The sequence below is a fragment of the Haemorhous mexicanus genome, chromosome 1 (genome assembly GCF_027477595.1).
Source record: "Haemorhous mexicanus isolate bHaeMex1 chromosome 1, bHaeMex1.pri, whole genome shotgun sequence".
NCBI classification, from domain to species: Eukaryota; Metazoa; Chordata; class Aves; order Passeriformes; family Fringillidae; genus Haemorhous; species Haemorhous mexicanus.
The window spans coordinates 36,593,453-36,610,447 of NC_082341.1; positions in this window are offsets into that span (position 1 = coordinate 36,593,453).

A 16,995-nucleotide genomic window follows, 5' to 3' on the forward strand; every position below is an offset into this window, starting at 1 on the left:
GTTATCAAAGGCATCTTGCCTTTGCGTAAATGACTAATATAATTAGCTTATAACAGTACCATAGGCATTGGCAAAAGTAATCATCATTACTATCCATTGTGTTCACAACATCTGAACCATTCATTTCAAAGCCTGTGGAACTGAAACTTCTATCCATCTCAGGAGAACTTTGTTTTCATCCTCCACACATTTTCTGCAGGGGCCTGTTTTCCATGCCTCCCCATCCTCCTGCCCATTCTTACTGCATACAAAATGTAATTAGCATTGTTCCTGCTTGCTTCATCTTTATTTATTTTTTTTTTTAAGGAGTGAGGCGGAGATGGAGAAAAAATTTTTTTACAATAAAATCAAATACAAAAGTCCTTTGTGCACAAAACCCTGTCCCGCTTGGTTAGCTCAATTAAACATATGTAGAAAGGCTCACAAAGTTGGCCCTATTTTGTTGTTAGTTTCATCCATACAATTCTGAAGTTATATGGGTGTAACCAAGGTCAGAATTTAGTCCATTGTATGCTTAAAAAGAAAAAGAAAGCACATTGAGTTTTTGATGTTTCACTTTTCTAGCAAAATGATGTGCTTCCGTAGCCATGAAATAAGGACATGATTTGAATGAGTTGCCATCTCTCTGATACTGAGATAACTAATCTGAGATTGAATGCTGCTCTTTTTCAGGAAAAAGGAACACAATGATTAATAGTATCATGGCAGCACTATTATTTGGTATGTAATACTCTCTTTATATTATTAAATGTTTGTGAAATTGCAATTAAAAGCTTGCCTTCTTTGCTAATATGATCTCTTCTTTAATTAAAGAACTCTTGCTGTGAACTTTGCCTTTTGTGAACATGCTGAGCAGTGGTGTTAAGGAAGGGTTTAATCCTTTTAGACAAAGGGTCACCTCTTTTAGACAAAGAGTTCACAGGCCCCTAAAATGCTTAAGTCACATCTCATTTAAGACTAGATTGCTCAGCACCTTTAGGATTAAGCATAGGTTTAACCTACCTGTTTCTCATTTTAGTAACATGTAGTGGAGTAGCTCAAGTAATAGCTGAAACAGTGCTTCCTCAAATATCCAGGTAGCAATTCAAGTCTATCCACTCTACCACTGTTGGCTGGTGCACTAGTCCCCTTATCAACTTCATGGCCCTCTTCTGCACTTGCTGCAACAGTTCCATGTCTTCTTCTGTTGGGGCACCAGACCTGTACAGAGCATTCCAGATGGGGTCTCTGCGAGAGCAGAGGGACAGAATCCCCTCCCTCGACCTGCTGGCCACACTCCTTTTGATGCAGCCCAGGATTCCACTGGCTTTCTGGGCTGCAAGCACACACTCCCTGCTCATGTTGAGTTTTCCACCAACCATCACCCCCCAGTACTTCTCTTCAGGGCTTTTCTCTATCACTTCTCTGCTCAGCCTGTGAATGTGCCTGGGTTTGCTCTGACCCAGGTAGGACCGTGCACTTGGGTGTGTTGAACTGGTTTAGACTTCAGGTAGAGCTGCATGTGTGAAGTAAATCAAGGTTGTCTTCTCTTAGATCTGCTTTTACAGCTGTGCAAGCTCTTACCTACTTTGTACACTTCTTTCCAATGTCAGTTTTAACTACCTTCCCTTCTCTTTCACTGTCTCTTTGAGCCTTTTAGGAAAGGAAGGTGTGATGGGTTTTTATGGTACAAGAAGCCTACTTGGGATTAGTCTCTTTCCCTATTGATTAATCACCCACAGAAAACTCTTGAGAGCAAACTTTGTATGTAGCTGTCTTTCAGTGATCTCCATAAGTTAGAAAGCAAGCTTTATTTGTTTGAGGGCAGTAGATGTCCTTCTTTCCATTATTTATAGTACATGTGTTGTGATTAGAGAAACTGCCACCGAGATGAGGCTTCTTTTATCAATAATGCAAACCCTCTACTTATTGCTTTGCATATAATCTGCTAAGATTTTGTTTAAAGGCCAAATAAAAAAGCCAAAAACAGTTTTGAAAAATTTTTGAAAGTTCAGGTGAATTACCAACAGATAGGTGCCCAATGAAAAATCATTTCTGCAGGCTCTCAAGAATTCTTTGTCCAACCTGCCTATTCTTAAACACCTACACTTTAAAGACTGGGTATTTTAAGCTGTGTGCCTGTGTTACAGACACAAAAACTGAAGACCAGACTTGAAAAATATTCAAATATCTAGACTTGAAAAATATTCAAAATCCACAATCTGAATAATTCTGGCAAGAACTCAGTTTTCTTGAAGCATCCCACAAAAACACGAGAATTTTTAAAACTGCATTTTTCTCTATAAACAGAATTGCAGCTTCAGGATGCACAACTTCCTATTTTCTTGGGTTTGGCTCTGCATCCTTGTTTCCTTTAAGTAATAATATAATAATCAAAATATTTGTCATGCAGCCCAGTCTGTGGCTGTGGTCTGATGGCAGTAAGCCAGCAAAGCCAAGACTGAGGGACCCCACCAGCTTGAGTCCTGCTTGATGCTGAGAACTGCTGCAGCTCTGCTCACGGCCAGCAGCACATCCCTCCATCCCAAGACACCCAGCTGTCTATGTGGGCTGATGACAAGCAACTGAGCTTAGAGCAACCTGAGTTAACGTCACTGGGAGATTGGTTTAGCTCTCAGTTTAAGAGTCGGGAAGTGGCAGTTGAGATCAATATGCATAGAACAGGCGTATTTTTTGATCTCTTTTTTTCCTTGAGCTGAATATTTGAATACAAAATCTGATCTTACATATGAGCTCAACTGTGGAAGTGCAATGCAATAGCATTTAAAAATAGCGCCTGCCAAGAAGCAAATTAACACAGAGGAAAACCATTTGAAGGTGTTTGGTGATGGTGTTCACCAGGCAGGCTATGCACAGTTTTATATACAGTAGGTTAGCATTTCCAAAGGGCAAAGAGAGATGGAGAATGAAGGATAATCTTTTGCTGCTTCCAGGCGTGTGATCTTTGTGGATGCACATTTGCAGTTGGAGAGCCCAAGCAGTGTTATCTTTTAGTCAGGTCTTGCTATACTCTGAGATTTTCTTAAAGTGTCATGACAGAAAATTGACATTAAGAACATACCTCTTTATGTGCTTTTTAAAAAATAAATAAATTAAAACCCTGTTCCTTATCAAGCTTTTGATTTCCATATCAAGCTGTTTATGGCTCTGACAAACAATGCAGATATTTGAAACCTGCCCAGAATGTGTTTAAGAGCTGTACTGCTATAGATTAATAGATTTGCAACATATTTTACTCAGATTTAGCTCTGCTCATATGCAATGATGTATTTTTCCCTAAGAACAATACAGATAAAAGCTGAAGATTACAGTTTGTGTTAGAGTGGGTATGCACAGATAAGGATGTTTCTCTTTGTGGAAGATGAAAAAAGTAGAAGAGCCTAAGAACAACAAAGACGATCTTTCACAGCAGGGAATATATTTGATGACCTACAGTAAATATTTTAAATGCCTGAAAGTGCTTTTATATACAAGTATTGCTTTGTAGTAGGCACTTTGTAGTATGCATTTGCTATTCTCTTCCAATACAAATAAATATCAAGCTAGAGGAGAGTTATAGAACCATAAGATTAGGAAGATGATGAAAGCATAGCACTGTCATTAGTTACAGTCAAAGACATCAGTGGTCTAGCAGAGGGACACAGACTCCTCATTGATTTGCTTGCTACACTGATGTTTAGGACTAATGTAAGCAAGTAATAGGTAGGTTAATTTGGGCAGCAGGAGTTAATTACTGAGTATATGTTACAGTGAAATAGAACGTCACGGGGCAAATCAGTATAGCAGTTGAAAAAACAATGGGAACTCCAATGTAAAGTGAAGGTCCAAACTGCAGAATGAGTTTCTAGCTCTGGGGTCATATAGGAAGTTCAGACTACAAGGTCCTACCAATAATTCAGAAATCTGTTACTGGTCTAGAAATCTCTTTCTAGGGACCAGTTTGAAGACATTTCACCTTTGTCTTGAACAAGGGCAGTAAAAGATAGCCTCATCATTTGGGAGCTCTTGGAGAGCAAATTCCCAAAGCAAATTCCTCAGTGGTGTAGGGTAGGCATCTAGATGCTTTTCTTTGCATTGTGGGATATCGTGAATCAATGAAAAGGAGACATAATGTAGCGTCTTAGTGCCTCCAACTGTAGGACATCACATCTCAGCTCTGTGACAAAGAAACCTTACTTCCAAATTCACTGAATAGATCCTGTTCACTGGCAAGATGCTTCCAGCAATCTAGAAAGAGAGGGCAACATTGGAAGACTCCTGAGGAGGTGAAGAACTGGATGAAACAGAATCTTAATTAAAAAAAAAAAAAATCAGTAAGAGTGCTTAAGAATTTGAAGCACTGTATTTTCAGGATTCCCGATTTTGATAACCAGAAAGTCATTATCAGGGCTCAGGCCTGGTAGCTCTGGATACATGTTGAAATCCCAGCAAATGAGCCCACTGGGGAATTTCATCCTTTCTGTTTGCACATATATTTTAAAATGAAATCACCTATGACCTTTTTTCCTGCATTTCAGAGTTTGCTGCTGTGCTCATCATATCCAGACGTGCTGCAGTGATAAGGGATCTTGTGTTCAGAGTTTCAATACTCTCTCCACTTGACTTCTGGGAAGAAGTTGAGACTTGGCTTTCTTTGAGGCTGGTAAATGGCATGGTAACAAATGGGTTACAAACAGTGAGAGAAGGACAGGGTGAAACTAGAGGAGCTAGCCATAAAAACCCCTCTCTTTGGGCCATTGGTTCCTTTCAATAGCCCATTCTGCTCCTCTGCCTTCTGAAGAAGCAGCAATATTATAGTAGGCTAACCCTGGCTGGATGCCAGGTCCACACCAAAGCCTCTTCTCAGCTGGACAGGGAAGAGAAAATATAGCAAAATGTTCAAGAGTTGAGATGAGGACTGGGATAGATCACTCACTAAATACCAATATGGGCAAAGCAGACTCAACCTAGGGATGTTAGCTGAATTTATTACTAGCAAAATCAGAGCAGGAGAATAAGTAAAATAAATCTTGAAAAACACCTTGCACCCACCCTTCCCTCCTTCCCAGCACTACACCAGCAGTGCAGGGACACAGGGAATGGGGGGTGTGGTCAGTTCATCACATGCTGTTTCTAATGCTGCTCAGGAAGAGGAGTCTTTCCCCTGCTTCCGTGTGGGGTCCCTCCCACAGAAAGGAGGAAGTTCACCTTCTGCAAACTTCTCCCATACGAGTTCGTCCCACAGGCAACAGTTCTCCATGGGCTGCTGCAGTGTGGGTCATTTTGCCACGGGGCGCAGTCCTTCAGGCACTGGCTGCTCCAGCATGGGTCCGCATGGGGTCACAAGTCCTGTCAAGAAACCTGCTCCATTGTGGGCTCCTCTTTCCATGGGTCCACCGGACTCTGCCAGGAGCCTGCTCCAGCATGGGCCTCCCAAGTATTCACAGCTTCTTTTCAGGCATTCACCTGCTGGAATCTGCCCCACGGGCTGCAGGTGGATTTCTGCATCCTTGAGGTCCTCCGTGGTATTGTCTTCACCATGGGCTGTAGGGGAAACTCAGCTCCAGTGCCCTGGAGCACCTCCTCTCCCTCCTTCACTGACCTTGGTTTCTGCAAGGTCACACTTCTCTCTCTTGCAGCTTTTCTCTCGCTGCAAATACATCTGCAGGATAACTATGTTTTAATATGTTCCCACCATTTCTGGCTGGCCCAGCCTTGGGCAGTGGCAGGTCCATCATGGAGCTGGCTGGCATTAGCTCTCTTGGACATGGAGGAAGCTTCTGGCAGTTTCTCATAGAAGCCACCCCCTGTAAAACTCCACTTCCAAAACTGGACCATGCAAACTTTTTTGCTTTACCCTTTCCCCAAAACAGGAGCCGAAAAAGCCCCTGGGCAGCCTTTATTGATTATAGTCCTAAAAGTCACCAGCCTAGTGGGAATGAATACGTATGTAGAGAAATGAGGAAGTGTCTGGGGGACTTTCCCAGTGACAGAACTGAGGTCTCAGTGGAATTTCAAATGTCTCTATGGAATGTGTCACTCTGGTAAGCCAGACCCTCAGGAGAGGCACCTTCACAGAAGCCTGGGAGTAATGCACCGTGAGATTTCATCATGAAGGTGTGATCGTGTCTTGGCCGTGAACATAACAAAGATGTCACAAATTAATCTGTTCTTAGGGTTTTTTTCTGCTTAAGTTGGCATTGTACAAGGAGCAGAATACAATATTAGACCTATAAGAAACATTAAATTCTAGTTTCTATGTTCGGTTTTTTTTAAGTGAATGACTTTATTCACAGTATAAGAATAACCATGGCTTTTGCTGAAAAAAGCATGTAATTTATTTTTTTTAATTTTAATGAAAGCTAAATGGTCACCAGCCAAAAAAAACTTCATATTAATAATATTTAGTTTCTGGTTTGAAAGATGTATTTCTTTTTGAACCAGATCTGATCAATGCACACAGTGTGTTTTGACCAAGATTTTAAAAAATGCTTCACTTAAAATTGTCCAGATTTTTGATCAAATAATTTGGAAAAATGTATCTGGTTTGTTCTCACATCGGGGAAGGCTTTTCTCCGTTTTCTCACTTCTGTGTTTTTCCTGTCTTTTGACAAATCCTGACTCGAGCGCTCCATTTAAAGGCTTTGAGCATCCCAGAGCGTGGGAAGCCTTCTGGGGCTGCCGAGACGCAGCAGAGTGCATGACCCTGCGACTGCCCCCTTCTCTTCTCGCCCACTGTGCAGCACAGGCTCCCAGACTTCTCCTGAGAAGTGTTGAGGCCCTGCCAGTTCTAGTCTGGGAGCTGGGTCTGTTTAGTACCTCTGAATACTAACTAGGTTGTTTTTACCCAACAGTAATATGTGACAAATTAAACAATATAAATTTTATCTTGATCTTAATTAAGGCAACAGCAATATTCCCATTAACTTCAGTGGGACCAGAACTATATCAAATATTATTTAAACATTTATAATAGCATTAGATAATGGGGTTAGAATAATTAAAAGTCTATTGAAGAAATTTAGCTTGATGGTGGAAAGGCAAATTATGTCAAATGAACGGGAACTGTCATTTATGGAGGCCTATTGAGGTAGTCTTGTTTATTGAGGGAAGAGAACGAAGCTCATAGAAATCTTTCAGGGGCAGAATCTGAATGTCTTTTTGGGAGTGAGAAAGAGGTGTGGGAATATTAAACAGATGTGTGAGGTGGGAACAGTGTTTCTCACCATCACACAGACTCAGCAGTCAAGAGTACCTGAAAATTAATTTTCGATCGGCAAAATGAGATCCTAGAATCAGTGTAGGCTGTTTCAATTAGGTCTGTGCAGATAGACAAAATTAATGGGTCAAATAAGTAATTAATGGTGTTAATATATCAATCACTTTTCTAATAAAAGTGTCAGAAATGAGTCAAGGGAAAAAAATCTAATAATTAATTTGAAAACTGCTATGATGCTCCAATTGATTTGGGGCTGGGATAAAAAAGGAGAATAATTAGTAAGGATCAAAAAAACAATATTGCATTTAGTCCCCCAAATGGGGAGGAAAATTAAACAGAGGTGGGATTGAAATATCATTTTTTATCCTCTTAAGAAGATTGGGATTGTCAACTATAGTAGAATCCTATTCCTTATTTTAAAAGACCTATGTATGCCCTGTCCTTCCTCACTTCTACTCATGTGCAAGGTCATGTCGACTCAATGAGGAAACAAGTGGCTCTGTGTGTGTTTTAGACTTTCTCCTTTACCCAGAGCTTTAAATGTTAAGAAGCTCTTTTGTCTGTTTGCTGCTATGATAAAAAAATGAAGTAGCATAAAAGCCATAAATGTTTTTGTTGTTTTTCCACAAAAACGCATGCTCATTTCAAAACAAAATGAAGGTATTAGTCTAAGTGATCTCTGCTAGACTGATCACTGGACAGGAAATGAAAGAGAAGGGGCATTGCATGAACATGTCTATTAGTCATAAAAATATGTTGTGTGTGAATTTTTTAATTTTTGGAGGAAATTGTCAAAACATGTGAGTGGTCATTTTTTGAACAAAATAAACTTATTGAATACACTAGTGGAGGCGCAAAAAGCATAAGTTCATAAGGATTAAAAAAATATAAATCTGGGATTTCCGTTGGGAAATTTTTTGACTGGCCACACAGTGCTGCTGAGCTTGGCTTGATCAACCTCTGTGTTATTGAACAAAAATATCCTGCAATTGTTATTAAAAATAGCTCTTGTTTTGCCCTTCCCAACTCACTTCCAATATGGAAACTAACTAGCAAATGAGCAAGAAACAACCACAATTCCTTTCAACAAAAAATCTAGATTGAACCACCTCTTCCTTGCAAGAAGCTGTCTACCAAAACAATTCACAGAATTAGACCTGCTTTAGCTGATACCCTAAAGCTGTGAATGAAAGGCAGTAGTTAAAAGTACTTGAAATAAGAGCAAAATCAAAACAAGTGCAAGCTAACTCAATGCTTTTGAAAATGGGACTCTTAAATAGAATGTGGACTAGTCTGTTATCTGCCATTACTTTAAAACTTCTGCATGGAAGCTGCCTTGTGGGAACCAGAGATGTAAGTATTGGTGTACAAATGCTAAATATCTAGGAAGCATTAAGGGAGTGGAACTGATCAGACTGAGAATTCATACTGTAGTTGTTCAACGTGTTTCAGGGGATCCAAGTAACCCTAAAAAGCTTCTCAGCTAAGAAATGCTCTTTCCTTGCAGTAAGAGTAGCTATTCTCTCTCTATTTTACCATGAGTTAAACTTACTATACACCTTTCCTCTTCTTGGTAGTGTCTGTTTTAATGACACATCCACCAGTGTTGGTGGTTGTGTTCTTTGCTGTATTAATTTTCCTTATATTTATTTCAGGTCACTGCTGCTGGGCAGGATGTGACAAGTGTGCTGGTTTGCAAGGCTGTGGTGTACACAGAAGAGTGATTTCATTCAAACAAAAAGTTGTTGCTAGGTAGGCATTTTATTAGCACTCATGAAAGTAGCAACTTGCTGTAGTCTGCACTTTTTCATCTTTAAAGTACACTTAAAACTAGATCCCTGAACAATGACCCAGTAAGTTGGAAAACACCTTTGGACTTTGGAAGAAATGCACTTACCAAGAAAAAAACTAAACGAAAAATACAAAGGACAATATTTCAAATAGTACATGGTAGTACGGTGTTTAACAATTTGTCCTATTTCACCATATATTTCTCATATATAGATTCCTTATTCTCTTTGTTCTTTGTAAATTTATTGGTACACCCTCTCTATCACTTTAGTTTCTCTTCTCTGTGCTGTTTTTTAGGTGGTTTTGGTGTTGTTTTTGTTTTTTGTTTTTTTTTTTTTTTTTTTTTCTAATTCTAGTCTGTCTCCTGCTCTGTTCTGTCTTAAGATGCACAGACCAGAACTGCAAGCACATTAAAAATATGGGTGGAGCAAGGTGTCCCCAGTGGCAAAATTATTTTCTTGGTTTTTGTTGGGACTGTCCTTCCTAATGACACCCAGCATTTTATAAATGGTGTTGCAAATTTAACTCAGAATTGCAAAGAGCTGTTATTGATGACTCCATTAGCTTCTCCACTAATGGAAACTGTTCTGAATACAGCATCAGGTAAGCAAAGTCTAGGTTATTCTTCCCTTGATACAGGAAGATCACAAAGATCCACATGGAAGCTCACCAGCCCCTGAGTGTTGTGCACACTCCCTGGATTGGCTTTTGGAGTTCCTTATGGTCAGTGTGGCACTTGACTATCTGGAAAAGGCCCTGCTATTATCCAGACACTGCATTCTCTAAATCATTGACACAGATGTTGACTCACTCTGGTTCTGACAGTGATCTCTAGGGGCTCCTGAGTTTTATACTGATGTTCCTTGCGCATTCTTATCTATGCATTTTATCACAAAACACCTTTAAATTATATTCACTATTTATTATGTTTCATTCAATTTTAGGTGTATTTGAGGTGCACGTCCATGGCTCTTTCAGACTTCAAATGCTTTTTCTGTATTAACTTCTAAAATATTTACAAATAGTTTGGTTTAGTGGTTAACCTTACAAAAGAATTGTCTCCTGTGAAAAGCTGTCCATTTCTCTAGGTCCCAATGCTAGCAAACAGACTATGGACAGACAGAAAACCTGCAAACAAAATTTGACTTTTGTGAAAATTAAAAATACCAAGCATCTACCTCTCTCTGTCTCAGCCTGGGCATTGTGTGACATGTCCCTATCCTGGCAACAGAAGTAATATCAGAGAAAGACTCATTTGATTGTGTCCCTTTTGCCTGGAGTTAGGAAAGCATCTTTCCAATTTGTTACTTTTTGACTGTCATTTATTCTGCAATGATATAAAATGTGCTCTTGGACCAGTTCTTCTTTGGAAAGTGTCAGTCTGTGAATGACATTTCCAGAGCATACCTCAATCCAGTGATTTATTGAGGCAATATATCATCCAAGTAAGGTCCTTTAACCATGTTTTTCTCACCAGATGATACCATCCAGAGAGAAGAAAATCTGAGTCACTGTTTTGTTGTGTAATAAAGGTATGTCAGGAAGCAAGACGCTCCTGAAACACTAAGCATGTTTGCCTCCAGGTATACTGGCATCGTTGCACCTTCTTTCACAATCATGTTAGTGAGCTGAATTGGCCTCCATACCTGGTCGCTAAGGTCTTGGTCTCCTTGACAACTAAACTTTTCAAAGATTACATGAAAAATCTTTTCTTTACCCCTCGAGCTGTTTTAATGCTTTAAAATATCAGGGAAAAGATCCTGTTGTCCCAAGAGTAAGGAAGTGGTGGTAATGAAGGAACAGAATATTTAAAAAAAATGTTTGCAGAGCAATAGAGTAATATAGCACCACAGGACTGCCCAGACAGAATGGCCTCAAAAGGGATGATCTGAATTTAATCTTAATAATGAAGATACATTGCTTCAGAAGAGATTAGGCTTTTGGTTGAAAAATGAAACCTTTCACCTTTAATTTGCCCCACTAAATTCAGCAAAAGTTGGTAACAGCAGTGACATGTTCTACGGCTGCTACTGCATGATAAAATTCACAAACTTCAGTGTTGTTTTCTTGGTGATTTTTGTTGGAAAGATGGAGTTGTGTTAGCTTTCAATCAGAACCAGTGTTTGGGTCAGTATTAAAGGTATATTGCCTCTGTGGCGTACTAATTTAGGTATTGCTGAAACAATGGGTTGGTTGAAATAATTACTGTTCTGTGTGTTCCATAGCAAGCTAAATATCCCATGAGCATTCACATGCACAGTCCTTAATAGGACATTGCCAAAGATGTAGGAGAGAAAAGAGTAAGATGTTAGGGGAAGCAGAGACAGCAAGGTGTTTAGGAAGTGGGCCTGAGTTGCGGTAGGCTCTGGCCAAAACTGGCACTGTGGCACCAGCTCTTCTAATGGGTGGTGGAGCCTGCAGCACTTCCCAGCAAGGGACACCTTCCCAAGGAGTAACTTGGAGGGCTGACAGGGACAGAAGGGACATTGATTGTTGTTGTGACTGGAAAGCAGTCATGAAATGAAAGTGCAGGGAGCCAAAAAAAGGATGCTGTGCTGAGGGGCCAACAGGCAGCACAACTTTGGGCTTCTTTTTCAACAGGGGTTGCATACAGTCAAGGGAAGCTAGTGGTTGCCTCTTTTTTGTAAGTGGTTGCCAGTGCCTCAAATGGCGTTCATTTTAACCTGTATTTTTGGAGGTGATTAAGAAGAAGATTAAGAAGAACCTGTGATTATGGTGGTGAGGAAAACTGCTGAAGGGAAATTTTTGCTTGGGGTTGAATATTTGCAAACTTGGGGGAAGCCTCTGTTGTCTATAACCCACAGGTTATAGACAGGTCCATCTGTGGAAACAGTAGCCACATCTCATTGTTTATTTTCCATACTGACTTGCCTATTAGTTTATCTTAAATTATCACTGCCACTTTGTGACTTCATTTTTGCTAGTCTTCAAATGCTTAGAATTCCAAAATAAATTGAGGTTTTTTGTAGCTTTTTCATGTTAAGGGCCACAGTCTAAGATCTAGGAACAGGAAGGCAGGTGAAGGACATAAAGTGCATGAATGGTAGTGCATTTGCTCATCTGAATCATGCTTTTTTGGTTGGTTGGTTGGTTGGTTGGTTGGTTGGTTGGTTGGTTGGTTGGTGTTTGTTTTTTCAGTTAAAGTTTGTCTTGTTCTGTGTATGTGATGAAAGCTGGTTTAATTTCATTGGCAGTTGCAATCCATTGTCTGAAAGACAGCTGCTGTAATTTTTTGACTGATACATTGACTCCCTAACTTGCCAAACACCAAAATTCAAGTTAGTGGAGTGCCACCCACTGGGTAAACAGTGAGCCCTTGTAGATCCTCTTGCACAAGATGTGTAATAGATAATTCTGCTATAAGAAGTTGATTTTCAATCACAGTAAAATTTTTCAATGATTCTTTCTTTCACAAACCTTACTCTGATCAGGCACCTAGACTTGGTTGATGGCTAAATTCAACATAGAATCATAGAATCATTAAGGTTGGAAAAGACCTTTAGCCATTAACCTTTTGCTGCCAAGTCCACCACCAAACCATGTCCCTAACTTGCAGAGGGTGCACTCATTCTCCTTACCCAGATCATTCATAAAGATATTAACAGGCCTATCCCCAACACTGAGCCTGAGGAATGCCTCTTGTGATTTCCTGCCAGCTGGATGTAATTCTGTTCACCATCACTCTCTGGGCCTGGCCATCCAGGAAGTTTTTTACCCAGCAAAGTGTTTGCCTGTCCAAGCCTTGAGAAGCCAGTTCTCTGGGAGAATGATAGGAGAAGTGGTATCAAAGGCTTTACCTAGCCCAGGTAAACAACATGCACAGCCTTTCCCTCATCCACTGTGGGTCACCTTGTAATAGGAGATCAGGTTAGTCAAGCAGGACCTGCTTTCACAAACCTATGCTGTCTGGGCCTGATCCCCTGGTCGTTCTATGTGTGTTGTGTGATGGCATTCAAGATCTGCTGCATAAACTCCCTGGCACTGATGTCATACTGGCAGGGGTGTTGCTCCCTGGATCCTCCTTCCTGCACTTTTTGTAGATGGGTGTTGATTTGTTACCCTCTAGATAACTGGGACCTCCCCAGTAAGCCAGGACTGCTGACCAATGATTAAAAGTGCTTGGTGAGCATTTTGGCCAGCTTCCTGAATACCTTTGTGAGATCCATTCATCCCCAAAAATGTGTTAGTGTCTAAATTGTGTAGCAGGTCACCACTGAAGGTTCTGGGGTATCCTTTCTGTTCCTGTCCCTGTCTTCCAGCTCAGGAAGGTGAAAGCTGTGTACCCAGAGGACAACAGGTCTTACTGTTAAAAACTGAGGCAAAGAAGGCATTAAGTACTTCAGCCTGTTCCTCATCCTTTGTCATTCTGTTTCCCTCTGCATCCAGTGATGGATATCCAGAAACCTTTTCAATATATTTTGAATTCTGGATTTCTAAACAGTCTACACTGTGCTCTTTTTCAGTTCAAGTGTGATTCTAGAGTCAATTGATAGCTCTCGGTTCTGCTCATGCCTGTTAATGTTGAGACCTGCATTTCATGATTCACCATTCAAAACCAAAGTAAATCACTTCTGTTTGAATTGATACAATCTGCATAATGCCCCATCATGCTCAGCAATTCTGGGTTCGTCCACTGCTCTTTCCACAAATTCTGGTTCAGCTCAGAGTATTACCCTTGGATTTCTTTTGATTGGCATATTTGTGAGAGACTCGGATTCCCTCATAACAGGATGCAACCAACTGGAAGTTTTTATGTAATGGCTGGTGCCCCACACTGGAGCTACAACCTGATGAGACTAACTGCCTGTGAGGTACTAAAGTCTTTGTGGTATCTGAGAGCAGATACCATGCTTCACCTGTTAACTTCTGGTCTGAAGCAGTGCTTTTTGGCTCTAGAAGATATTTGCCATCTGAGTCAGAAGCTGGGGATACATGGGACTACCTCATTTAAAGGATTGCCAAGGAATTCCCATTTTGATGCCTTAAGTGGATAACCATGACTTTATCAAATAAGGTTCTGGCCTCTTGAAGTTTTTTTGTAAGTGACTTAGCCCTGCTCTAATCACAGTTGAGAGTTAGTAGCCTCTGCATCTTATTAATTAACTATTTAAAGCTCTTGAACAAACATGCCTTTTCAGGGAACATAAACTCATCTGACAGGCAGGCCGCTGAGAGCAGATCTCTTTCTGCAGTTGGTACAGGTAAATCCTGTCCTATTCCTTGCCATTCTAATGCTCTAGCAACATTCCAGCATTTTATTTACAACTTTGAGAGGAAGATGTTAGACTAGGATGTAGCAGCCTGTCTGGATGACACCCACATTTATTTTGGGAGCCCAGAAACAACACAGTTGGCATGTTCAACTTGTCCTCAAATGCCTCCACCATAATAACCTGTTTGCCAAGCTGGAAAAATGTAAATGTGATCAGACGGTTGTGGAATTTGTGGGCTATGAAATTGCCCTTGGGGATGAACTGGGGAAGGTTCTTCATGAGATTGCTGCTGTGGTTGGCTGGGCTTCCCTGGGGGATATGTGAAGGATATTGTGTCTGAGATTCAGAGTCCTCTGACAAATTTCACACACATTTACCCAAAATGCAGAGATCTCAATGGGATGAATCAGAGCCTGGATAACAGTCTCTGTTTAAGACTGTGCACACTTTTTGTTTAGGTAAACTCAACCAAACCCATAAAGAGCCACACAATGTGTTCTGTTGTTCATGGAATCTCTTGCTTTTTCAGTGTTTTCCATGTTCTCTGTGCTGTAGAAGATCATGACAAAATTTGGGGTGGGGTTTACACAGGGAAAATATAAATTAATGTGTAGTAGCAGAGAGTGTGTTATCTAATATGCTCGCCTTTATAAGGAGTCTCAACTTTGCTGTTCTGGGACATTGCATAAAAACATCTATAATAATTAACTGTTAGTGAGATTCTGGGACAAGCAAGGGGTAGAGGGCAAAGTGAAAATTACCGTTCTTTATGTTTTCTGCATTTCCATTCCTACTGCACTATTCACTCTGTAGAATATTTTCTCCACTTCATATTTCACGTGAAGCCTGTGTGGCTTCAGGACAGATAAACACACACACACATACTGCCAGTATCATGTCTCCTCAGCAGGACTTCATTGAAAAACGTTGCCATTCACTATTTTCTAGGACATCGCATTGCTCACAAACCCCCAGCTTTTTCTCACTCCTCTGCCAGGATTTTCCACCTGTCCAGAAACCATCAGATTGTGCAGTTGGGAGCATGGGAAGATGAGACTTTTATTTTTATTTTTATTTTCCTGTTTTGGCAGCTTTGATATTCTGAGTGGAAGAAGTTTGAGAACCCCTGAAGGAGGGGAAGTGTCACTCTGAATATGGCTGTATTGGGAGTTGCTCATGCTCCACATCAATTTACATCTGGTTTAAAGTCCTCTCAAAGGGTTATGGGGTTTATCTGATAGAGACAGAGGGTAAAAATCTTCTATGTCTGAATTGCTGATTGATTGCATACAGTAGTACAACAAATAATTCTTATTATGACTCATAATACACCTATGGGGTTTCCCGTGAGGCTTGAAAATAGATTTATGTGGGTTGCTTGGCTTTCCTTTTCACCTCTGCTTAGGAAGGGGAAAAAATTCCCATCTATATCATTGTTTTCAGAGAGATTTTTCTTGTATAGAACTACTATTAAAGCCATGTTTCCAGTTTATAAAAACTGTCTGGTTTATATTGCTGCGACATGGAAAGCTATTACCTCTGTTCTCTGTATCCGTCTTTCTCAATATATGCTGTGCAGCAAGGGACCCTGCCCCAGCTACAGAAAACCTGTAAAACAAGGCATATTACTGCTTATCTACAAGCACTTCATGTCACAAGGAAATTTTCTGTATGATTAACACCCAAGTATTAACTCCTTCACTGCTACCAACACTGGAAACTGAGCTGGCTGTAGCAGTTAAGTACTTTAGTGACTGCCATTCTACTCCTCAATAAAGACATTGTTCTCTTCGGAATTCTCTTTCGTATTAATTTGCTTGAGACACCTTAAGCTTTTCATTAATTTAAGCATCTTTGTTGCTTTTTGGTGAAGCGATAATAAAATTACAGATGAAGTGGTAACAAAATCATTCAGCTAAAAAGTGATTATTGTTTCTTCTGTGCCTATAATCAATAACATTTGTCTCTGAAATATAATCATATAATGGACTTTATTAGTAACTAGTGGATGGGCATGGCTCCTTTTATGGTTAATGGGTGATCTAAGAGGTGTCAAAGGGAGAATAATACCCACCAAAGACAGCATCAAAAGCCTGGGAATATAGTTGTGTTCATCTCTTTTCCTCTAATTACCTCACTGATCGTTCACTGTAGATTAGATTGTATCTTGTTGCCTTGTTGGAGGTACATTGGAGCTGCAACACTTAAAAAACCTCTAGGAGACATTTTCTCTGAGTACCCACTTTCACTGTGGAAATGGACAGCATAGTGTATTCCTCTTCTGCTGCTGGACAGTACAGCTTAATAGCCCACAGAAGTAGCCAGCCTACTTTATGCCTTATATTTTAATTTGCTTGTAAGGACCAAAGCTGAAGGAAAGCATAACTTCTATTTTCACAATTGGTGCACAAGGAAGAAAAAGAAATAGAGAGTTTGCTTCCTAATCTCCCCTTATAAATCCTATTAATCTCTTTCTTGTAAACAAGATTTCTTGGTAAAGCTTCAGGGGCAGCAACAGGTTTACTCTAAACAAGGGCTGGCTTACAATTTCAGTCTAAGTTTGTTTCTGAATGGGAAGGATGAATCAACAGCACAGGTATAAGAAAAAGCCTACATCACTGAAAAAGCAGACCCTTCTCTATCTCTCCTTATGTCTTCGGAATAGGAAAGTCAGGGAATTGATACTCAGTGTGATTGTGCTACACAGTTTATTCCTCCACTATCTTTGTGGCTGATATTCAAGTTTTGTCCTGTGTGCCTGAGAGTAAAGGT